Source organism: Spea bombifrons, chromosome 12 (assembly GCF_027358695.1).
Source record: "Spea bombifrons isolate aSpeBom1 chromosome 12, aSpeBom1.2.pri, whole genome shotgun sequence".
NCBI lineage: Eukaryota > Metazoa > Chordata > Amphibia > Anura > Pelobatidae > Spea > Spea bombifrons.
The window spans coordinates 10207998-10233623 of record NC_071098.1 but is presented as its reverse complement, the minus strand read 5'-3'; the positions used below and the strand labels follow the sequence as shown (position 1 = coordinate 10233623).

At 41.7% G+C, this 25626-nt stretch overlaps 1 protein-coding gene across 6 annotated transcripts in view; it reads right to left on the bottom strand.

Annotated features, from left to right (window-relative positions):
* RERE (arginine-glutamic acid dipeptide repeats) overlaps positions 1-25626 on the bottom strand; it is a 127939-nt gene that overhangs the window by 97664 nt on the left and 4649 nt on the right. The window contains exon 1 of one of the 6 annotated variants that reach the window (XM_053452293.1): positions 16643-16950. The exons of the other annotated variants lie outside the window; for them this stretch is intronic. The gene's annotated coding sequence lies outside the window, so the exon portion shown is untranslated. Of the gene's footprint in view, positions 1-16642; positions 16951-25626 lie in introns of those variants that run through there. 6 annotated transcript variants of the gene reach the window in all.

Genomic DNA, 25626 nt, shown 5'->3' with positions numbered 1-25626 from the left:
ATTGTAGAGAGCGCAATTATATCAGCATAGAGCGGCACCATAAAGGATTTTTTATTCCATATATATATATATTTAGTATTTGAGAAGAATGATACTGCCGGATAAACAGATTCCCCTCATCAATACAGTCCCAAAGAGCGCTCCACGTTCCAGAATTAGGAAACATTCCAGTGGGAAAAGCAGTTTTTCTCCAGAATTTATGTGCGTGGAACAAGTAATCTCAGTGAATGCTGTTCCACTTCATTAACAATCCATAAACTGCTCATTAGGACTAAGCCGTTAAAAAAAATACTAAAAAAAATGATGTGTGCTGCCCAAGATTGTCTATAAAGCTAAACAATAAGAAACCGTCACAAGAAAATCAGAAGGCATTAATAAGCTATTACACAGAAACAGCCAAACCCTCACATAATCCGATGCTTTAAGATATTTATTCCCACGAAACCATAAAAACGGATTTTGTTTACTTGATCATGAAGTCATCGACATCCGTGTTTACAACAGGAAATGTTTAAACACAACAAAGGCAAAAACAAGTATCACAACAAAAGAATATCTCGGCAAGATGGCCACAAGTGATCTCCCATCTAAAGATTTTGACGATTTGGGTACTTTAGCCTAGTAAATATATATATATGAAAACAAAGCGGTTTCTGTTCTGCTATTAATAAGTCAGCTATAGAAATAATTATTATTTCCTCCAGCTAAAGAAAACACAATTAGATTTGGAGCCGGACGCAGCTCGGAACAGCTGTTAGCCGTGGATTATACGTCTATACTAACCTGGGTGTTATTCACAATGTGCTTTATCGTCTACTTAAGCGATTGCCCTCTGTGATCTTATTTCAAGGCAGCGACCAAGGAGATGATCAGTTTACTGCACAAACGCGCCACCTAGTGGTTGATTTATTACTAACATTTACACACAGTCAACGCTTTAAACAATTATTTCAACTCATAGCTGCTTATGATTACATTAGATTTTTAAAAGCAAAAAAATTTAAAAAAATATGGAATACAGATGCAAGCAATTATTTGAGTGCTTTATTTTAAAAATGTGTTTTTGTAGCTGCCATAAAACCCAATGCAGAAAAGGCTGACTTTATTATACAATATTATATAAACTGAGAGCTAAATTTAAGTTATATTAGCAGAAATCCAGACCTGAAATCACCATGCAAAACATTTATTGTAGCTATTTAGTTAGACAGCCTCCCAGCAGCGTAACTAAACAGTCCTTAAATTCATTGGGGCTGAAATTAATAGTTTTTTAAAAAAAATTCATTAAAACTGTATATTAGTTTATGGGTTTTTTTAGGTCAGTGTACCTTTAAATCATGCCCTGATATGGCATTTGCACCTCTTTGACTAATCATTGGAGAATGGAGACTTTCTATCTAATTTCCAGGGTTCTCAGCGCTTTGTTTAGAAGACTTGGCAGTCCGTGCTGTCACTTAGTCACAACCACCTCTATTGACGGCCAAAACCTTGCATTTAACAGCAGCGGTTAGTCGATAAAAATCTTCATGTAAGAGCCACAAGTTCATTAATAATCCATTAGGGCCACCCAATGAAGTGAGGTTTGATCTGTTTCACGGCGTGGCATCTAATGGAGAACTAGATATGAATTTAAAGCTGTAAAACATAATTCATTTAATAACAAGGCATTATTATGCAGTGCTGGGAATATATGGCAGAAAACCTCCAGCAGCCTGTCGTCATTTTGATGAGCGCGGGGCTTCCGTCAGCACCAGCTGTGAAATGTTGTAAGTGCTAAAACTTCCTAAATCTAAAAGCAAGCGTGAAGGAGGGGAAACGTGTTTGGAAGGGCAGAATCTAACGTTCATGCGGCGACGTTGCATTCGGTTAGAGGATACAATAAAAGAATGCAGTTTAATTGTGAAATCTAAACAATTTGCAGAAGGATGTGGTGCAGACTGCTTCCCGTTAGATTATATACATTGATATGTCCTTTAAACCTACGTGCGTTACAGGAACACCAAAACTGGAGTTATTTCTTTTACAATTACTGCGTTCCAAGCCACATCAGGTCATATAATAATCTGACAGCCCCGCATGACCCTTTACCTGATTGATTAACGATCACGAAGATTAACTCATTTAATAATTGGGATAATCTGTCCCAGAGGGAGGGTATATTTTTCATTTAAGTCAATACAGATCTTAAGCAGTTTATTCAGAGATTCGTCACTTTGCCTCCATTGCAGATAAATGCTTCATTCGAAATGATCATTTCTTATTACAGACCTCAACAATCACTCTCTAGTTATAAGACCGGGTTTTAAGATACCCATCATATTGAAAGTTGCTGCGTTTTAAGAGGCTACACTCAACCTGGAGACTTTCCATTCCAGTCGAGCTTAAAATCAGGTGATCCGACTCCTGGCTGCCGCGTAAACTCTTTGAAACTAAACAGGGCCTTTCGGATCCAACCTCAAGCTCTGGCAATTTCCCACAAGATTAAAACAGACATGATTTTATAAACAGTCAAAGTCATGATATAAGAGGAAAGGCAAAAGACGCTGCCGGGGGACCCATGGCCTCGGCCGCAAATACCTCATTCCACGCACAAGTGTCTATTTTCCAACTTCAAAGCGATGCCAGGTTCCGTCCCTCTATGGTCATTACATTCCAGCACAGGAAGCACGCTTAAAACCACCGAACCCTACACACGCTACAGAGATTTATTCTCCCCATTATAATAAGGCTACTTGGCACCGACAGAAGACAAGAAGCCAAAACATATGAATAGATATTAAATCAGGATGGGGGAAGGGAGGAAAAGGGGCAAACGCTACACTTCACGGATCTCAGGGCAGAATACTCCAACATTCTAATTCAGACGCACGTGTGATTCAGAAGCCCGGCCTGAAGGGCCGACCTGTAATTAAATGTAATATGTAGGGCTTTAGAACCTATGTGTTGTCTGGCAACGTATGCGCCGTACAATACCTCTCAGGGGTGACACGTGACCCCTGGGCCACCTGGATCAGCGGGATCTACAAATGAACGATATAAATCCCTCTCCCTACCGCGTTAATGGCTGGGGGCATACGGTTCAGATTACAAGGAACATTTTCAATGTCACAGACAGATGTTGCATATTACTGGCATATTGTGAAGAAGTCACGCCTGAAGCTCTTGTTTATCTTGTAGGTTACAGCACCGCACCAATATTTACTTTCTCAAAACCTCGGGATAAATGCGGGGCTAATGTATCATCACATCCCTCATTTATGTTCACAAATCAAGCTGCTCGCACCCACGCCATCTCCCCATTACGGGGCGTATCACGTTTCTATTTCCATCTCCTCGCCGCTGACCTCCTGCGCTGTTTGAGCAGCAATTTGTCTCTACGTTTGCTTGTAAACTCATCGGGGCATGAATCCCCGGAGCTGGCCCTCGCGCATGCTGGCTCCATTATCTCACCTCTGTGCTGTGCGCGGTGCCGGCTACACTTTACACTGTAGATGCGTGCGCGATCCACTTACTCACGCCGCGTATGACTTTAATCTCACGGGGAGCGGGTTGCATTTACACCTCCGTGATTGACTTAGGGGGTAAACAAATAATAAATCCAATCTGATATCAGGGCCTGGCATAAAGAAACTATTAGCCAAGATCCTGAAGTAAGCAAATGCGCAAGAATTCAAAAGGCCTTTAGAGATAAATGTAAATAAACTTCGCTCAGATCACGGTTACACGCGGACACGGTCTCTCCAGGATTGTGTCAGCGGGACGTATTTTCGCAGCCACAAATGTCATTTCTTCACGTTGCTACCAGATGAAAGAGGCTTTTGCGGTCAGCAAGGTTCTGATTTCAACACCTACGACTCATTTTCATTACACTTTCATACGCGGTAACGGTTATTCTGTGCCGCTGCCAAAACATGCCTTGATATCACAAGTATTTAGGTTCTAATATGTTCTAGAGATAGAGAAACGCACAAAAAAGGACACTAAGCTGCAAAAACACAAATCTCACCCCCGAGAAGCAGATCGAGAGGCTATCTGCCCAGAAAGGGCACAATAATATCACAGCACAGTTAATAACAGACGACCCACCCAAGCGTTACAGACCTACGACATATTTATGGGGGAAAAAAAATAAGCTTAACTACAAAAAAAAACATATCACCAAAAATGTTAAAATTATGTTTTCTGCAGAAAACTGACCGCATCCAACGGAGGTTTGAACTATTGTTCCACACACAGGCAGATGACATTTAAAATAGAACAGCATTCAGCGGCATTTCTTTTTCTTTTGATTCGGCTTCACATGAGTACGACGTTCTCCAAAAGTCAATGACTATTTGCCCTTTACACCGTTCCACGCAAACACCATCTGAATAAGCAATGACCCCGCTCACTTATAAGCAACGTATAAAGTACACTTGGCACCCGTGCCTGTTTTGTTTCACTACTTGAAGAATTGGTTAAAAAAAGCAAAGACATAAAAAAAAAAAAAAAAAAATTAAAAACAATTAAAATATCAACCAGTATGAGCACTTTTCTTGTTTCAAAGGTGGCCAGAAGAACAAGAACAGCGAAACGGTACTTCTGCCGGAGAGCTTCACCTTGAAAGGAAGGCCGATGTGGTCTGTAATAGATCTGATAATTTGTGAACCCCTTTGGGGATCTCTAGAATGCGGAGTTAGAGACATTTTAATCAAACGTCTTCTAAAAGCAAAACAACTGACACATTCTATCCATTTTGCATTGACTGTACAGGTAACTATATAAGCCATTTGAAGATCTTAGAGCAGGCGTTAGCAATTAATTGCGGAATGGTAATAAATATCTTAAACTACTTAATAATCACCAATAAAGCGTGCCAACAACGTAATTGAGAGAGAAGACTAAATTAGCAACTGCTGTGGGATCAATACTGTCATCACTCATGATTAAGAGCTATGAAGAAGAGCAAATATCCCGTGACGTGTCCTTTAAATGTGCTAACGTGACACCACTAAGCAGGACACAGCGCCTGCAAACACATCGCTGCCAGAACGATACGCTTACATGTGTCGGAAGACGGGCCGCGCAAGTGCTAAATGCCATAATTGGGGAATATTTTGTGTGGCCTCAACTGGTCCCGATGCGTTCCTTCACAAAATACCATCCAGATGTAATATGGTGGAGTCTCGAAGAAGGGGTTGAAGTTAGAAAAAAGTTTGCCATCTTAAAATACGCTCAGCGCAATATAAAGGATAGAACGCCGCACGTTCCTTAAACGGACTGCCTGATGGATAATTAAACACAGACATAAGTAGTACTCGCTATCCTCTAGATATAAGTGTCATTTATAATCTCTTAAATTAGAAGAAAAGTGGGATAATGTGTTATTAAGATCACTGCCAGCCAGCTATTCCTTTTGCTCGGTCAAGAAGAGAATGGCCTGAGGTGCATTGGAAGAGAATGCCAGATTTCAAGGGAAAGAATACACGCATTAATCTATTTCTACTGTAATATGAATGCATTACGGACAATAGGAGCGCTCTGGCTAACATATTGAATTCATGCCTTTCATAATATATATATATATATATATATATATATATATATATATATATATACACACACACACACACACACACACGCACACACACACAATACCATGCAAAAGGCAGGTGTGTTAAAAAAAAAAAAAAAAAAAAAAAAAAAAAAAAGCTGTAAAGCAAAAATGCTTTCAAAAATAAATAGCCATGTTAATTTTTTTTTACAACAGAAAATCAACTGAACCCTATGCAAATCTGTGACAAAAATTCACCATGTGAAGACAAGCAAAAATATTTACTTACAAAAATGATGTAATATTGTCAAATAAATGCAATCAATAGAGAATAAATGGTTAAACTCACGGCTCCAATTGTAAACACAGAGCTGTAAGTAAAGGTGTTTCAAACATGATCAGATCCTCTTCAATCCGCTGGATGAATAAATAACTTTAATTTGATCCAAAGCGCATAAAATAAGCTGGCAGGATGCTGATAGTGGCGTTTTTCATGCCATTTGAATAGTTATTTGTGACCAGCCTTTGCCTTCAAAACAGCATGAATTCTTCTAGGTGCACTGGCACAAAGTCAGGGATTTTGTACATATAGCTAGGTGTATGATTAAACAATTATACCAAACAGGTACTAATGATCATCACTTTAATATGTAGGTTGGAACACAATTATTAAACAGAAACAGCTGTGCGGGAGGAACAAGCTGGGCGACAAACAGCCAAACGGACTAACAACATGAGGATGTCAAAAGTCATGGACCACGGCAAGACCGAGCACAGCAACAACACACAAGGTAGTTCTACTTTATCAGCAAGTCTCTCCCAGGCAGACGGCTCCAGATGTTCTGTCCGAACTCTTTTGAAGAAGCACAAAGAAACCAGCACGTTGAGGACTGTAGACGCCGCGGTCAGCCAAGGAGACTCAGGGCAGCAGATGAGACATCATGCTTACTTCTCACCCTTCTTATTGCAAACGTACAGTTATAGATTTAAGTATTTTTCTATATATTACATAGAAGATATATTTACATTTAAGTAAATCTCTTAAGGTTTTTATATATATATATATATATATATATATATATATATATATATATATATATATTTATTTTTTTATTATTATTATTTTTTTATTTTTCTGCCAACGGGTGGGAGGCAAGGCTGAAATACAATAATAATAATAATTAAAAAAAAAAAAGACCCTTTTCATATAGAGAAGACGTTAATATCGCCCTGGGTACACATGTAACTTGTCCATAACGGACTAAAACTGGGAAGCACTAAGTCCTCCAGCAATAAACTTGTCAGGGAAGAAAAAAAAATGGAAAGATGAAACACAGATTGACTTTCCTCCCACCGTCTCAGCGCGTAAAAGGTCACATTCTGCACCAGAACGCATAAACATTACATATAATATGGATATCTTGTATTATTAATTCAGGTTCAAAGCCTTTCAATCTCACGACGCTTGGTAATGAGAAATATTAAGGAATAATTATGCTTCCTGCGATATCTTTCAGGCTCACAGGCAGAGTCAGAGACAATTATTTTAACCTCTTGTCTCCATTATATTTGCAGCGAGTCTCCGCACACAGATGTAATGTGTGTTATAGAGCAACAAACCCTCGCCGCTTGATTTCTCTTTGTGGTTCACCTACACCAGGGGTGTCCAACCTGCGGCCCTCCAGCTGCTGCAGGACTACATCTCCCATAATGCTCTTTCAGCTAAGGGGCAGGCTGAGTATGGGAAATGTAGTCCCACAGCAGCTGGAGGGCCGCAGGTTGGACACCCCTGACCTACACAAACATCTGACGATGCAGCAGGGTCACGTTTCAGAAAGCTACTTTATGACGCAGTTCCTTGTGTAGTCAAGCTTAGCCCTGTCAGCGAGGATCATGGGAATCGGAGTTCACAGAAAGCTACAGGTTTTGCTTCCCCAGCCTGCTTCAATATAATAGACGTTGCTGCAGCAAAATTTAATTTTGCGGCAACCATTACCTGACAGCCCAACCATATGAATAATAGCCAATTGAATGCAACAGACTAATAACCCCCAGCTTTAATTCTTTAAATAACATCCGGAAACGTTAAATTCCCATGGAAAAAAATATTATTTTCCTCTTTTAGACTAAAAACCAACGCTGTGTACAGTGATGTAGGCCGGCACCGGGGAAAACCTGGCTTTATCTCGTTTGGTTCCCATAAGCATTCTATTGCTGTCAGATCGTAGAAGCTATAATTATGCAAGCTTATATGTAAAATGTCTAGATCTGCCCCATAGTGCGCATGGAAACCTCTGAAGACAAAACACGGGTCTCTTTTTTTCCTCCAAGATCTTTGTAGAATATTCTGACATTAAACAGACTGTATTTTCAATATACATTTCTAATCTGTTTCAAGGGCTGCAGCATATTTCAGGATCAATCTCAAACTATGAAATCATTAACGTGCCATCCGTACAAAGCATGCGCAGCGAGCAATAATTCCCCAAACGGACTCGGAGAGACACCGGGGTTCAATGACTGGGAGAAAGCATCATGCAGAGGGAGAAATCCAGCCACAGGGCCGCATTTTACAGTAAAAAATACATCCCACTCCTCACCCACCACACACGGCTGCCATCTAACAAGACAGGACGGCCATTTGCCACGCGAGGTCAGATAGACTATCGGAGAGGCTACAAAGGTGGGACGCGTTGTGCATCAGCGAACGCATATTGACAAACACATACTTTCAGGACGGATGCCCAATGCGTGTAATCAGCTCTGGCAGACACGTCGGCCTCAATTGTACGGCTTCTTTCTGAGGGCTCTTTGTTTAGCGGCTGACTGCAGAAACGCTACAGCAACGCTGACAAGCGCACACGTCGAGAACATGGATATGGCCGCATGTTTAGCCGAGCACGGAAAGCAGACGGCAGCTACGCAGCAGATTCCGTGCCCATCTGAAATAAACACGGCAGCGGGAGCGGGATCAGCCCTGATAACTCCTGCATAAAGCCAGCCTTGAGAATAGCCGGCCATTTTATACGGTTCAAACTCGCACCGGGCCGAGTGTGCAGGATAAAAGCCAGCCGTTACCCAGATCACGATTTATAGGAGGGCTTTGCACCGCAGGTGCTTCTGGTAACTCAAAGGTTAAACTAAATTTAGCCCAGCTGTGGGAAACGACGCGAAGGATAAATGATCCTGCAGCCGAGAAAGCCACGATAGAACACAGGATCCATGTAATCCGCTTTCACGAGCTGCAGTGCTTGCTAACAAGATTGCGCGGCGGCGGCGTTCACATTGGATGTGCTGTGACCTCTACAGACAGCTACAATAACCAATATTAACACCGAGCAGGAAGAACGCGGCAAGAATCCTCGAAGAAGATCACAAGGAATCTGCGTAGAGATCTATATGCTTACCACGCATGTATCCACGCATGTATTCCTGATCGCTTGGATGTTTGGCATCTTGGGCGATAAAGCGATTGTATCATTTGTTTGTACATTTGAAACATTGTACACATTGTATGAAATCATAAAGATAAACCAAATGTTACCATAATCTTCTTTACTCCGTTGCCATTTCATTTGGCCCCAAAGACTCACTTCTATAAACGAACTCCGCGACGGGGGCATTAGAGGGGACCCGAGCTTTCTATCCGAAGTAAAACAATAAAGTGAGGTTTTGCTGGGAACACGAGATCTGAGCAATTTTTGTAAATAGGGCAGCAAACCATGACTTGTAAAGGTAGGCAATGCTACAGAAACAGGCCGAGCCGTTACCCATCTTAGCTTTGACATCCAGTGACGGCCTGGAGCGGGAATCTCGGGCAGCCCAAATCCATACTTCATTTCCGTTTTGCTTCCAGGGAGATTACGGCGCGTGTACACACACACGCACGCACGCACACACACACGCACACGCACGCGCACGCACACACTGAATTCAAACTGAAATCAAACGCAAATATTCACCTTAATCCCCAGGCCGGGTTAAATGGTTAGCATTAGATACAAGCACACATATAGATATAGCGCAGTCAGCTTCATTTACCAATATTTGCCTCGACACGAAGGGTTAACATGTGAACATGTGTGGTCACTGATGGGATACAGTACATTTGCATATTGCAAACAAGCTGCCAGATGACATCTTACATTAACCTTGTTTAGCAAGAAGCATCTAAAAATGCAGGAGCATATGGGACGTAATAATACAGACCGATTAAATATTCTGATACATGGAGGGGGGGGGGGATTGTGGCATGACATGAATTGTATGCGATTCCTCCCCGTCATGAAATCAAACGAGTGTCAGGCATATAAATACTAGAAAAAGGGAGATTGAAACCATGTGATCTGTCCGGAATACAAACAGACACGGCTGTGTGTGAGCATGAACTAAAAGGTAACTAAAACACGGGGATGAAAAAAAAACCGATGTGGAAGAAAGCAGGCGGCATGAAATAGCTTAGAATGTCTAATGAAGGAATCCCAGCCCTGTAGCTTCAGCTCCATAGGACTTGAAAAGCAGATTGGTTTGGCTCACGGCGGGGGGAGGCGGGGGGAGTATCTTCCTCAATATCTCAACCAAATGACAAAGGCAGGCGCTCCATCTTAACAACATGCTGCCCCCTGATCACTGCGGCTGCCGTGCAAACCACCTCTGATCAGACACCGAACAATCTAAAAGCCACACACAGAGCCCACAGGTTTCCTATGAAACAGTCTTTAGGTGAAAATGTGCCGGGCTGGAAGGTACCATCGTGTTATGCGACATGTACACGTTTATGACTATGCTTTTACAGCCGTTGGTCTCTGAGCAGATCCATCTACTGGAGATCATGAAGTGTTCTGCCCTCCAGTTATCAGATTTGCTCGCTTTATGGTAGCCGAGTGTTGTATTCCGAGAGGATCACACAGCGTGGCGTTTGTCGGCAGTAGCGAAGGGCTGTCATACTTGTGTGATCATTTCCACGAAAGGTAAATTAACATAAAAGGTACTGGTGGAGCATCATTATACAATGTAATGGGAATTGTTTGTTATCACAAACCCCGATTACCCTACAGTCCACAGATCACCATTTAATACCGCGTTGGAACGAGCGCATATTCACCAACGCCAATATCTTCAAAATGTCCGCATAAACAGGAGCGTTGTTATCATTAGCTCCTATAAACTAGGCCACCCATGCCTTAAATCCCAGCCCAGAGCACTTAACCAGGATTCCCTCTCTTATGACCCAGTCCGGGACTCTCGTTATCCGAGCCTGGAGCAGATGGAGCCCCCTTTGCATCGGGTTAGCACAGAAACAATGACCTTTGCATAATAGACCATGAACACTGCCTATTTCCCTCGCCCCGGGCATATAGCGCTACACCATACATCACGGGAGGTAAGAAGTAATGCTTAACCCTCTCCGTGCCACACAGAGTAAGCACCCCAACGCAGCATGAGCTGCAGCTGCATTCCCCATACATTTTGTTTGCGCACCAAAACAAGCGATTGGTATACTGCACCGCATCGGTGTAATGCGACAAACACAACATTCTCCAACAGAACAGGCGTTTTTATTTACCTCTGACAGCCGAGGCAGGCGAGATACCAAGAACACAGTAAATGCAGCAAGTATCTCTTTTAATAAACTGTCACAGAAGGAGCAGGAGAGAACGCGCTCCCAGCTGAGAACAGATTGATGGGCACAGAATCCTTCAGGCATAAGACAGCATTATGCGGCTCGCACAGACTCACCGCGCGGTATTATCAGAGCCAGCACTCTCCGTCAAAGCCAATTACCCCAGGGAAAATCCACGGAGAGGGGCAGGGGCTTCAGAGACACCTTCAGTAACTGTCAAATTCTATCCATGGGGGGGGATTTTTGGGGGGTTTTAACTCCCATTCGCATGATCTGCTATACAGTCACGTTGTGAATAAAGCTGCAATTAATGTGCCAAACCTAACAGCTTTGTTTACCAAGACCTGCAAATAAAGCTTGGAGACAGAATTATGGATATATGATCCGCGGGAAAATTAATTATTTTCCTGATCGGAGCGGTTAGCTACAAAGATCTGTTGTGTTTCCACAGTGACAGACAGCTGGATACCTGTTGAGTTTATTCTATTCACTCGTTTCAAAGGACTGTTCAAACACAACCTCCTTAGAGCTGAATGCGACTCCGAGGACTTCATTATATTAACTACACGCCGACTCCCGGCGCTCTGAGCCCACAGCGAGGACGGCGCGATTACAACAGCCAACGCTCTGTCCCATTGCCACCATGTTTTGGACATAGAGCCCCTTAGCGACATCACCCAAACTCCCCAATGCCCACATTTACCAAGCCACGCCGAACACTAAAATACACCTTACACCTAAACACCGTATACAGTACCATGGGCTGATCCATACATTAACGCTTGTCAAACATAACAACTAAATCCCAGTCAGAAAAAGCAAAAAGAAACGCCACCCGGTGTGCACAGCACACACTGACCTGTTGCTACGGGTTGCTAAAGGACAGGGGTAGCCAAGCGATCTATGAAACTACATTTCCCATGATGCTCTGCAAGCTTCATGCAGGTTGAACATTACTGGAGTTTTATTTCTCAACATCTAGAGAAGTTATCTCCCCGAGAAAGGCGTCCTTTCGCTGAAACGCTGTACTCGCCTTCTACGCTTTGTATGTCCCATGTTCTACGCAGGGCTTTCATGCATGTTTATGTGCAAAATATGCTATTCACTATGTAATGCTGCATTAAATGCTGCTGTGCTTTAATTGCATATTTGATTGCATTTGATGATGGGGGTGATGGGGGTCGTAGGTACCTCTTATTCATATAATGTGTGCCATGCAGCCTTCTTATTTATACCAGAACCGGTTATATTAGCGATACGTGCAGCAGCCGGGGTGCCAGAACCGGGTGACTGACATATTTTCTTCCGCAACCGAGAGATTTCATCTCCTCTCCTGTTTAATATGTCGGTCAGGCAAGAAACCGTCCGACACTCCACATTACAATGTATAATTCATTTTTCCCCCCACTGTTCTTGAAACAATACTTTTATATTCATGATACATCTGCATCTGGCTGCTTCAATCTGAAATTAATCTACACTATTCATCAGCGGAGAAAAGCGCTGCCAGGTTAATAAGATTTTCAGAGAAATTGGATTTTTCGTCTTTTCCGTGCGAGATCGCGGGAACACACGAACATATCATATCAAAAGGTTTCCGCGGGGCAGCATATGACCAGCGAGGGGACACAAAGGAGAGTCGGGGAGATACCATGAACCTTCTATGGTCGGAAGATTCCAGGGGGCATTATACAGAGTATTTTAAAGTTACAACATGCCACCCCAGAGCAGTATGGGGTATCTCTAATGGAGCCCCATACTATAATGCCCGAGCAGATATCTCCAAGGACCACGAAAAACATCCTAGGTGTTGAAGGTTGATACTAATGGGATAAATAGGACATGACGTTATGCTTATGATTATATTACAGACGGATTAACAAATAATGTCTTTAGGGTTAAAATTAGTATTTTTTGGCTAAAAGTATAATCTAATTAAAAAACGTAACAGTACCCGAGCCATCGGTCACAGTACACCGTTTTAGAGACTGCTGCCGGTTCTGGTCTCCTGGCAGCCCCCGCTGGATGCCCAATAAGTGTTATTTATTCTATACAGAAACGTGAAAAGGATTCAGCGACGTAAAGACGTTCTATACCTCCAGAGTGATGAGAATAAACCGGAATGAACAGAAAAGCGGTGGTTGGACTGTTGGTTAGAGACAAACGACGCTCAGACATCTGGGGGGTAAGATATTATTTACTCGCTCACAGAACTTTGTGAGATGAATTAAAGCACTAGCTGGATCTCCGACACAAGGCACGGTATAAAGTCGAGCCGGCGTCTAACGCCTAACCCATTCGGCCCGTCTAGTCTGCCCGTTTTTCCTTCTGTAAAGACTCCGGCCTTAATCAGTCGCTGGTCTCATCTGAGATTCAGTAGCCATATTCCGATCCCATGCACGCTTTCACCCAACATACAATCAGGTGTATGTGAGGATATGCATGCAGCTTCCCGCGACACGCTAAGAGATCAGGACAGCAGAATGCAAATCTTCCCCGCGGTTAGCAGGAACGCATTACTATGTATTATTGTGACAGTACACAATCCTGCTTCCAGGGACGTATAACAAATGTAATTTTAATGGGATATTTCTACACTGTGCTACACTAAAGCTCCTTTGAGATTACGTGCCTTAAACATGAGATGGGTTTGTGTTTTTTCCCCTCCGTTTAATCAGCGGCATCAACGTCTGACGAACAAAATTACAATAGAGCTGCAGAGCGTGTGTGTTATCTCTCGGCTTCCCAGAAGATACATTACGTTACATTAGAAAGAGAAATCGGGCAACTCTGCGGTGAGATGGAGACATAAAAGACACCCGATACATATTACTGGGGGGGGGGGTTATTTTATTTATTTTTTAAATAGGGGCATTTAGGACTTAATTGCCTTTTATTTATGCTACCCACACATTATATTATATAATATATATCATAAAACACACACCGATATTTTACATCACCTCTACAGACTGATGCATGCCTATCAAAGTATTTTTTTATATATGTTGAATTCAGTGACAAATCTTAAGCTTCCCTTGAGAAACCACTATGTTCTCGTCAACCCAAAAGCGGAAAAGCCTTTTGATATAACCATGAACCGGAAAATAAAACAGCTTCACAAAATTACACCAGAAACGCTGAAGTATCTTCAGCACCGGGTGTGAATATATTTTAATAATTTACCTTATTGATAGTGGTAGATAGGTGGAATGGTCTCCCAGTAGAAGGTGTACTGTTTGCACAGTAGTGGAATTTAAACATGCATGCTCTGATTTTAAAACAAGACCAAGGGATGATTGAGGTTTGAGTCTTTACATTAAGAAAAACGAGCTGACTAGATTCAGTAAGTTTTCATGATCAATCCATTGTCTGCATATCAGATTATATTGAAATGTTCTTTATTCTGGTTTAATGGATAAAACGGGGGAGCCCCGCGAGTCATTTATGTCTCGAGGATGAGTTTGAGGACCACAGGAACCCACTTGAGGGCAGAGAAGGAAGAATTGTAAAACGTTCAGTTAAAAGGAACACTCCAGCCATCATGTACACATTAATGCATATGACAGCCGAGTGGTCCCTTTGGTTGCAGAAGCCCCCCAGGCATTTATTCTTTCCCCCACTCTGCAGATAGCCGTACAGGAGATATCTACAGCCAAACGCATCTCAAAAGTCTATTTCTAGATAAAAACACACCATTTCTGCTGCATTTTGCTGGTTACAAACAAGATGGCAGTCACATATAATGAGGAAACACGCCAGCTTATTTCTTCCCCATACATTTGGCCCTCCATGTAACCCACATTAATGATTGCGCTGATAAACCATTTTACATTCAGTTCTATAAAAGAACAAAAATAATTGTCAGAAGCTCTTGGCACCTATGGGTAATGTAAATTATATATATATATATATATATATATATATATATATATATATATATATATATATATATACATATAGATACACACACACATATATATATACACACACACACACACACACATATATACACATACATACTTAAACCCTCATATGTAAGAAACAAAAGAATATTCAGCATTGTTTGCAGAAGCTCCAGAAGGGGTATATTATAGCACTGGTTAGATTATTAGATGTTTTCTATTCCAGAAGATATACCTTCTGTTGTAACGGGAATACCATTAACGATTGAATTAAACATGATACATAAAAGTACACGCAACCGAAGAGCTGGCATGTTCCCAAAACTCCATCAACACTCAATTAACTCAATTATACAGAGCGAGATTCATGACATTAAAGGGAAAAACACCAGCGGTAAAGTCCAGCCTGTGTCAAGCACCTTGCGTGACCCTTTAGTCACATAAACCGCAAATCACCGCGAGGGCCGGGAGCTGTCAGAGTCATCAAGAAGGACAACAAGCAGGAGGAGAAAAAGCATTAAGGTGATAGAGCAGGCCAGTGGTGTGGCACAAGCCCAGACCAAGCCAGACCTGGCTAACCAAATCAAGCAGGGCCACATATCACGTAGGGGAAACATCAAAGGGGGGGGGCAATCCATCTCATTTACCCCTCTCCTCTTTACTAATCAGGGCCAAGTCCATGCTGGCCGCAAACCTGCAGGGGACGTCAAGCAATATCCATTTCAAACTCAATCCGTCAGGTATGTGACGGGAGACTTGACATAAACCCGTTAACATATTAGCCATTGCTAAAACTAGACAGGAATGACTGGAGAAGAAGGCGATCTCCTGCCATTTCATGCTACGCGTCACCAAAACTAACATACAGCAGTTACCCTACTCAATTAATGGCATTCACACCATTCACGACGCAAGATTGTCCTAAAACCAGGACATCGCGTGCATCACGACAAAGGACGTTCTATCCCATCCTAAACGGTGGTCCTTCATGACCGAGGACAGCACAGAAGATCTTAGAAGCCAACATCAATTTCTGCAGTGCGAGAGACCCCGAAAGGACAATACAAACCCCACCAGGGTCTCTGATGACAGGGTGCGATCAGAAAAGTTATAAGAGAACCCAGGGTTCCGCAAAGACCCTCATTATTTTACACTCAATGAGATATCAAAATATTTAAAGTAATCTATGCACGCAAGATGTTGCTGAACCTTAACTGTGACCCTATGCCGAGGTAAAAGTTTTATTTTTGTACATTTGTTTATATTAGTGATATCAAGCACAGCAAATCTGCTTTTGGACTCGCCTTAATATGCACAGTGTTTACGAATGAGAAACGGTTAATATATAAGATATACACAGTATATAAAATATATACAGTATATAAGATATACGCAAGCACATTACACATGGGCAGAAGGAGGTTGTGTATTATTGCTCTGATGCTTTCCATTGGGACAGAATGACAGGGCAGCGAGTAAACAACAATGACTTCAGTATAAAAAACGTCAAGATATCAACTCAAATTAGCTCTTTTATATATTTTTTCTTAGTACAGACATTTTCCCATCTGTGAAGCTTACTTTTCAGAGTGCATTCAATGTGTTTCTGCAGAGAAGTAGTGTCATCAGTCACAATTTCTTCCATCAATCATTTGCACTGGTCTGCGGGCGCTGGAGGGGGCGAGAGTGGAACGTGGTGGAGAGCGTCTTCTATCTGTTGTAAAGATGCACAATAAATCCCTTCCTTTTTAAGTCGATATCATTAATTACGCTGCGGCTGAATAGATCTAGTCCTTACACAGACTCACGCGAGATACTTAATATTCATAATATACAGCGCTGCGGAATATGATGCTGCTAAATAAATGAAATCATATTTAACTGTAAAGTATATGTGCGCAATGCAAAAGTGACTGTACATTTTAGGAGCGTTTCACATATTGTGTAAAATATATATATATGGAACCACCTACATACTAATATATATGCATTTAGAATGCGGTGTCATCAAGACCCTGTTGGTGTAACGGTCAGGTGTCTCAATACTTTTGTCCATATACTGTATATACAGTATAGCTTATATAGCATATTGTGTGAAATGTACAATATCTAAATATCAGACTACCCCATAATATATATACACACACATTCATACACACATGCTCACACCTGCCTTATTTCTAAAGCACTTGGTCCCTTGTAACTATATAATAGAGACGGGAATGATATTGCATATACTGTCCAGATGGTGAGCTTGCTGGAAACATTCTTAGCCGCACAAAGAAAGCTATGTGCTGAAACATTTCTTCCCATTCCTTCCTTCTTTAGATTTAATTACAGCCTGCAGGGATCACATTTTTGAAGGAGGTTTATTTCATTATCAAGGGCATATAACTGAGCGATATTATTGAGTAGGAAAGGGAACCACGGGCCAAAAGCTGATTTTGCCCCCCAAGTGACCTGCAATGTTTTAAGCAGACACCATTGGGGACATGTTTATAACACGGATAGTTTAGATAGGCCTTCTAAACCAGGGCTGGATACACGCGTGTAGATGTTAGGAGCCAGGCAGGCTAATCTGGCAGCCAGCTTCATCTTTTTTTTCTTTTTTTGTTAAAGACCTAAAATGAGGTACGACCAAAGAGATCAATATAAAAGGACACAAAAAAATACTAGGAGACAGATTTAAAGAAAAAGGAGCAATGGCTGCCTGGGTCCTGGGGGCTACAAAAACTTTTTAAACAATTACACTGCGCTAATCTGTAAGAGCCAATAACCGGGATACGTCACAGATCCATGCACTCGGCTGACTTCCCTAAACAACGTAAATGACAAGACATACATACGGGTCGGGGACGGAGCTTTACCCCCTCAGTTCACAGGAACAGCTTGGCTGGCCCCATATAAAGAATAGCATAAAAATAAATAAAAAGGCAGAATTTTATTGTTTCTTGCTGAAGGATCCCGCCTGTGTAGGCCCTTCATAATGGAAAGTAAAGTGTGGGAGACGACCCCACAACTCACTCTTTAGTGTATAAAACCCCCTCGTGTCTCGTCAAAAAACACTTTATCTGCAAAATGGAAACAATACTTTTGCTCAATATTAAAAAAAACTGAAAAAAACAAAACATTTAAACCCAAAGAAATTATTCACGATGGAAACTGAACTCTCAAAGACCAAAGAAACTATAGGTCTGACATCAATAAAAACATGTGCAGTACTTTATATGTATACGGTTATAGTTTTTGTATAATTATAAGGTTTAAAACACAGCTTCATGTGTTCTATCTACCTAATCTACTGGACAAACAGCCTGACTCTCTATCATACTGACTGTGGTTAAAAAATAGAACGGCTCGGTCTTCATCACCCAGTCGGACACTCTGAATAATGAAAGTCTATGGGAAGGTAGACTTCATAGCTCTGCCAGAAAGAACCAGATCAGTGTTGTGTTTGCAGGAAAAGTCCCCCAAACGTCACAACTGACAATAATGAACACGCAGAACAGACAAACTTTACAGACCGAGTGACCTCAACATTATCTTGAATATGCAGAGCGCCCGGCTGATTGACACAAAGTGCCCTTGGGTGAGCCGGGCAGAATACATGCGTTTTTTGTTTTGTTTTAAAAAAGGAAGAATATACAAACGTCAATTTGTTTCCTATTAAATATCCAAACACAGCTAACCCATGCATACAATTATTTGTTTTCATGCTTCAACAATACATGTTGAAGCATGAAAACAGCGAACGTGACAAAGGCAATAGCACGACCAAATGAGACAGCCATGTGACGGACGTGTCAATATTAATAAAATCTTCTGCCGGGTCACAGCAGATTGTAGCAAAAGATTTAGTATCTCCCCGGATCGGAAGCCGCTGAGCCGCCCTTAAAGAAATATCCTCGTCCGCGTTGTTAAAGGGCTGCCGGATTCTGCTCCCCGTCTCCTTCCATCTCAGAGAGAAGAGCACATCTACTCACCATCACAAACCAGCAACCCGAGTAAACAATACAATGCTAAATAGTTTTCATACCAGTTGTAGCAAAGCGCTCCCCTTCCGCGCATCTGTTTCAGATTTATTCTATAATTACACATTTATCTTCAAAACCACAAACAGACCCCTGTATAAATTCTCTAAATCTAGGGATTGTTTATAATGCCATTTCTTTTTATTTTACCCGAACACCCGTACCAAGCTGCATTAGCTCGCACCTTTCCACACCACTAAACCAAAATATCTGTGTCCGGAAGACGTCTAAAAGTTTCCACTGAGTTCAGCTGCGGGACAGCTCTGTACCCTTCAATCCAGAATATATGCAATCAGTCGGAAAAAAAGGGCCACTAAAAAGGGCCACTCCAGCCATCATATACACTTTAATGCTTAATATAGCCAAGAGATCCCTTTAAACAACCCCTCCCCCATCTGCCATATGCATTTGCCCCTTTTCTGCCCCACCAGCTGCCTACTCAGAGTACCTTAACATGAATTCTTCTTTAGTAGAACTATTAAAAAAAGTAAACTGTCCCTTTAACTACAAAACATATATTTTCTAGTTCTAGTACTTTGCGCAGGAGGCTATGTACCGCTTGGGAAAGTTTAACAAAAAAGGGAAACATGAAATCAAAGTTAAGACTCATTTGTTTCAAACCACATCAAAACTTAAAAGAAAACACTAGCCTTGAAAAAACTCCCAGCATAATATTGATGGCTTTAACCCTTCCTTTGCAAATGGGATGTATATTAAAAGCCTTGGATTTCACTCAAATTCTCACCATTCATCCAAGGAGGCCACAAAACAGATGTTGGGACGCTACGTAAAATTCCAGCTACTGAAAATACCCCTGCGGTCAGTCTCACCAGCTTCTTGGGGAGAAAAAAGGAAAATAAGTAGAGGAGAGCGAGCGGCTATCCAACTTTCATGCTGTGAACGTTATACTTTACAAAATTATATTTCAAGTGAAACCTGCATATAAATAAATGAATTTCCAGCTGCCGGGTAGAATCGGTCACAGAAGTAGGTCTTCATTTAGAAGTTTGTACAGTTGAAGCATTCTGCTTTAGAGTTTAAAGGGACCCCCCGGCCATTATATGTACTGCATGCAGCTGCATGGGACATTAAACCGCCCCCTTTATATTATCCCGACCCCCCCTACAAGCTTACTACCACCATGGCAGTCCAGCCAAGGGCCCGTGAGATTTACACAGACCCCGATCTTGTCTGCAAATCCCAAAGCTTATGTTTTATGTAAAATTCAACAGCATCCGGTTCTGATAGATCCCTGTAGCTAAATATGCTGCCGCCACAAGCTACCTGTAACCAATACAGACAGATTTATTAATATGAATAAAGAGATGCTTGTCTAGTTTAAAAATATATATATAAAAACTGGAAACCTGATGTTTACTTGAGACGTATGATCATCGCTTTGCGATTATACAGAAAGAGCCGTATCAGCACAGAGTGGATATTATTTCTTTAAACTGCTTCAGCATGAACCATAAAGATGAACAATGAAAGCCGCTCAAGCACAGAAAAACGTGTTAATGGATTTGGAGAACAGCAGAAAACCTTCCGCTGCATTTATTATTCCTGCTGCAATATATTTACGTTAATCCTAAACAGGCCCAATTTAGCACAAAGCCACAAGAGGACCAGCGATACACGACATCACCAAATCTTTCCATTAACACGTTCACATCGCTCCTACATAGAACTGGCTTTATGTGCAAATAAAGGCTCTATTATTTCAAGGAATATAATAAGGAAGAATGCATTAATGACAGCAACGCCATATTAATTCTATGGGGGGCTTTTATTGTAAGAAATGTATATATAATGGAAGGCACAGGCAGCCGGGACCAGCCATAAGACAGCAAAAATACAGGAACATTCATAGAAGCCACACAAACGAATAGAGAAATCGAGGGCAGACTGGAAGAAGTCTCAAATCTTAATCAGTCTTTGGCCTTTTCTTAAATTTAAGAGCCATGTGCCTATCCCATGCAGGTTTAAATCCCCTCGCTGTATTAGCTTCTACCACACGGATGGGAGGCTGTTCCACTTATCTACCACCCCATCCGTAGAATTCAAACAATTCCTTACATTACATCTTAACCTCTGACGCTCTAGTTTTAGGCTATGGCCTCTTGTTCTACCATTTCTCCTGCTTTGAGATCTCCTGTACTTTGAACATTAAGCCCTGCTTTGGGGCTTTCGATACCTTAAGGAATTTCGCACTGCAATGAAAGCGTTGCATCGTCATCACATAAAACAAAAGCCAGGATAACAGCATGAGAATAATGTCTTCTACCCACACGCATCCTTCCCTAAACGCACAAAGCGCAATTAGAAGCCGCACGAAAACAGCTCTCAATAACCCCCTCGGAAGATAAAGATTTCTGGCAAATTGTCAATGTTCTTGTGTGTACGGAAAACAAAACACTCCGGCGGAATCAGGTAGCGACGGAGCTCTGCTGCCTCAATCAAAGCCGGGTGCAGATGCAGGGCCCGACACGGCTAATTACCTTCCATCCTTCCAGAGTACGAGAGCCAACTGGATAACGCGGAATGATTGCTTTACACCAGCCTGGTACATGCTCTGGAATGAAGCAGAAATCTAGATTGTTGCCTGCCTTAAATGTGTCCAAATCCACACAAGAAAAAAATCACAGTAATCCTCTGGGGTGTCTCGCAAGGTTACCCTTTGTGTTTAGGCGTCCTGATCAAATTGTATTCTCTTCTTAAAACCTTCTATCGCCGGCTGACAGCTCATCAGCGCACATTTCATTCATCACAACACAAGACATTAAACTATTTGTGTTCGGGTTTCTCGCCGAATACACGGCACACCTTGGCATAAAACCTGCACTCAAAAGCCTCAGTCACATTCAATTATACCTAATGGAAAATGTACTTAACAAAACATAACATGGGATAAGTGAAATCCGTTCAGCCGCTATGCTCTTGTTATATCACATCTGCACATTTGCAGCAACAGAGACGATAGTCACGAAAAATGAGTGAGACGGAGTCTTTAGTGAAAGAAGTTACTTTTTATTGGACCAACATATGAGGTTTCTCCTTCACACGAGACAAATCCAGATAAGTATTAGGATACGAACGCCTGGCCGAATCCACTTCGAGCACCAAAAACCAATACAGTAATTTGCAAGTCAATAATTGGAAGAGGAAACCGTTCATATTCACTAAGAGCCAGAGCTGGCTTGTTCCTCCATCAGGATCGAGTCAGACAAGCATAACACTGGGAGATGACGTCACATTCGGCATCGGGTGCAGCATCGTACGGTGGCTTTGCTGGCTCCATAATCTCATTCTGTTAACTGGACAATCACTGCGTTCTGTCCATCTTTTTGTAGTCGAAGGGCTGCCATTACCTCAGACTGTTTAGGCCAGTATGGGCCGCGCTCATTACAACCTGCAAGCCACTATTTCCAACAGCAACAAGGCTCTCGTTTAATTGAATGAACGGGAAGGAGAGAAAAAGTAACAGCTTACTTTATATATAAAAGACAGATAATACTCTCCTTATAATGAAATTAATACAAACACACACACACACAGGTGATCAGTAAGGACATGGATCTGCCGTTGAGCAGAGAAAAAAGAAATATCAGATGGTATTAAATCCGCTCATGTACCAGGAAAAATGGGAGATGATCCAAAGCACGGTGACCGGAATCACAACGCAGGACGTCACACGACCGATAGCAGCCACTATCACAGCAAAAGCAAAGGAAACTTCACCCTTTAAACATCTCGGAATCGGGGTGATAACTAAAACTTTCCTAACTTCAAAACACAGCAATCATTTTAAAATAAAGATCCCTTCCTCATTCTCAAAATCAATTCAGGAATCCAAACAATGCCTCTCAGCTATTCAAGAACACAAAAAGACACAATGTATCAACCCGTATAATGCTCAATCTTGTCACTCTACATCGGCACAATCCTTGGCAACTGTTACTAATAAAATATTCGGAACGCGGTATACCCGACAGCCGGGTGAACACCGATAGAGTCATTCCCAGAGAAGGAAACAGGAGAACCGAAGCTTCACTCTGAGCCGCACAACCCATTAACAGTGGATCTCTTCCTCTGACCAAAACAGACGTTCTGCTAGCCTTGGCTTCTACGTGAAGCAATGCAGAGCCGCTGTGCCACTCTCCTTCCATGATCTGACATTATAGACTATTCCACAAGCTAGAATGCCAACAACAAAGAGAAGCGGTGCCAGGGACAACCAAACCGCAAGGAGAAAATGCATCCAACATGATTAAAGCAAGCAGCGCCTCGATGCTAAGCTGTTAGGGATCAAAGAAGTAACTACATGAAAAAAAGTTGTACATTCACCTTCTTAGACTTTCCTTAATCACGGGACTATGAGAAGAACAGTTGCCAAAAATGCCCGGAGAACATTTATAGGAGCTCATTGTTCCAGTTGTTTTGTGTTATCAACAAATATTTGCATATACATTACACACACACACACACAAACTGACGATATATATATCAAGTAGGGCTGCAACTAACGATTATTTTAATAATCGATTAGTTGGCCGATTATTTTTTCGATTAATCGATTAATCGGATAAAAAAAAACAATATGCAAATTTTTCGTTTATTTAAAAGAATTTAATGAACTGGATGTTAAAAAACAACTTAAAATTTACATTAACATTCTTATTTTGTTATGATGTAATAAAAAGCGATTTGCTCTGTGCGAGTGGCTCTGTGCGATCCGTGCACATAGACATGAAGAATACTTACCTCCGGAACGCGTCACATCCGTCACGTAGCTAAAAGAAGGCGGAGACTGCAGAGCGTGTAGCAGAAGCGGGGAACGCTCGCGGAGGTAAGTAAAAGGAGCCGAGTGCTCCAACAACGAATTGATCACTCGATTAATCGATAACGGAAATCGTTATCGATGATTTCCGTTATCGATTATTATCGATTTTATCGATTCGTTGTTTCAGCTCTAATATCAAGCATTTAAAACGGACGTTACGATCGATGTCTACCCCTGCAGTCTTAGGTTCTCCTTTCATACAGTGGAAATAAAATGAATACCAGCCTCGCACATGTGTTATTGGCACCGCTGGAAGCGGGACATAGGAAGGACTACGCTGTGAAATTTCCCAATCAGGAAAGAATGCATATTTATAGGGTCAGCAACTCTTCGGAATGCAGATCACAAAACCACATCAACAGAAAGCCAAACAATCAGAGCGATATAAATATGTACAAGCAGACTGCGCTATTAAAGCGGCAGACACACTGACACACACTGCCTTTGGTATAGAAATACATCAATCAGGTATCCGCTGCCGGCATCAGCATTTCTGCTAAACGGCACGGAGCGTCCAATCACGAGGATAAAATGCAGCTGTCAGATAATACACCACATTTCCAATTAATCTTAAGGAGGTGGTCTGCCATAAACGAAAGGCAAAATAGTTATCTACGCCTGAAATAAGAGGGTTACAGAGCAGGTAAGAAATAAGAATGGATGAGCCATTCGCTATCGCATATTACTGGCTTTTAGCTCTAAAGTGCAAAGCTGCACAGTCTTGGAAGGTAAAACAAAATGAATGGAAGATGGAGAACATATATGAATATAAAATACGGCAAAGACGTTTAATAAACGCACAATTCCATCCAAACAGTTCTCTACTCCTTTCATCTTTCATCAAATAGGTACATGTTTATTTGCAATGTACGCAGCAGACAAAAGAATTATCTCCAGACCGCAGATCACATTATAGCCCTCCTCTGACTCTATTCCAAAATGACAGACGCACTCATTCAAAAATATACACCAAAGGTGAGGATAAAACGAGACAAATGGCTTTGACGATTACTGGCCATGGCCTATTCTTTTTCACATTGATGGGAACAGAGACCACTCAGCACCACGTTACCAAAAACTCCCGGCTGATTGGCCATGCTGAGCCTCGAACCTGTGGTGCCTTAAGACACATAGGAGATAATAGCAGCAGGAACCGGTGTTTCAGGCACGCCACACAAACCCAAACAGTTACTGAACCAATTAGGGACTTGGAGACAAAGAGAAGATCAGATTTCAAAGTACTTTAGTAGAATCCATTCTCCATGCAGAGGCACACAGATTATAGTGCAGTTTGAGAGCCATTCTGATTTCCCATAGGGTCAAGAAAGCCAAAGTCTTCTCTATTCTCCTTACTTCCAAAATCAAATACCCTCTACCAAACGCCAACGCAATCCCATAAGAACCTTGCATTACCCATTGTGTCTGTCTTTCATGGAACGTCTGTAAGTGGAACGTCTGCTTTAAGGCTGCAATGTACTAGATATTTTAAAGAGTTTGCGAGGATTCTGTATTAAAAAACGATCAGTAACACATGCTCTTATCCAAGTGAATAAAAATACAATTCAGTCTGTAGACCCTTTCCTAATAAGAACTTTTAATAAGCAGCAGTGGATATAATCAATGAGAACACGACCAAGGGAATGGCAGACAACATTAAAAAGTCTGGCGCATTTCGCATGATCTTAACTGAACAG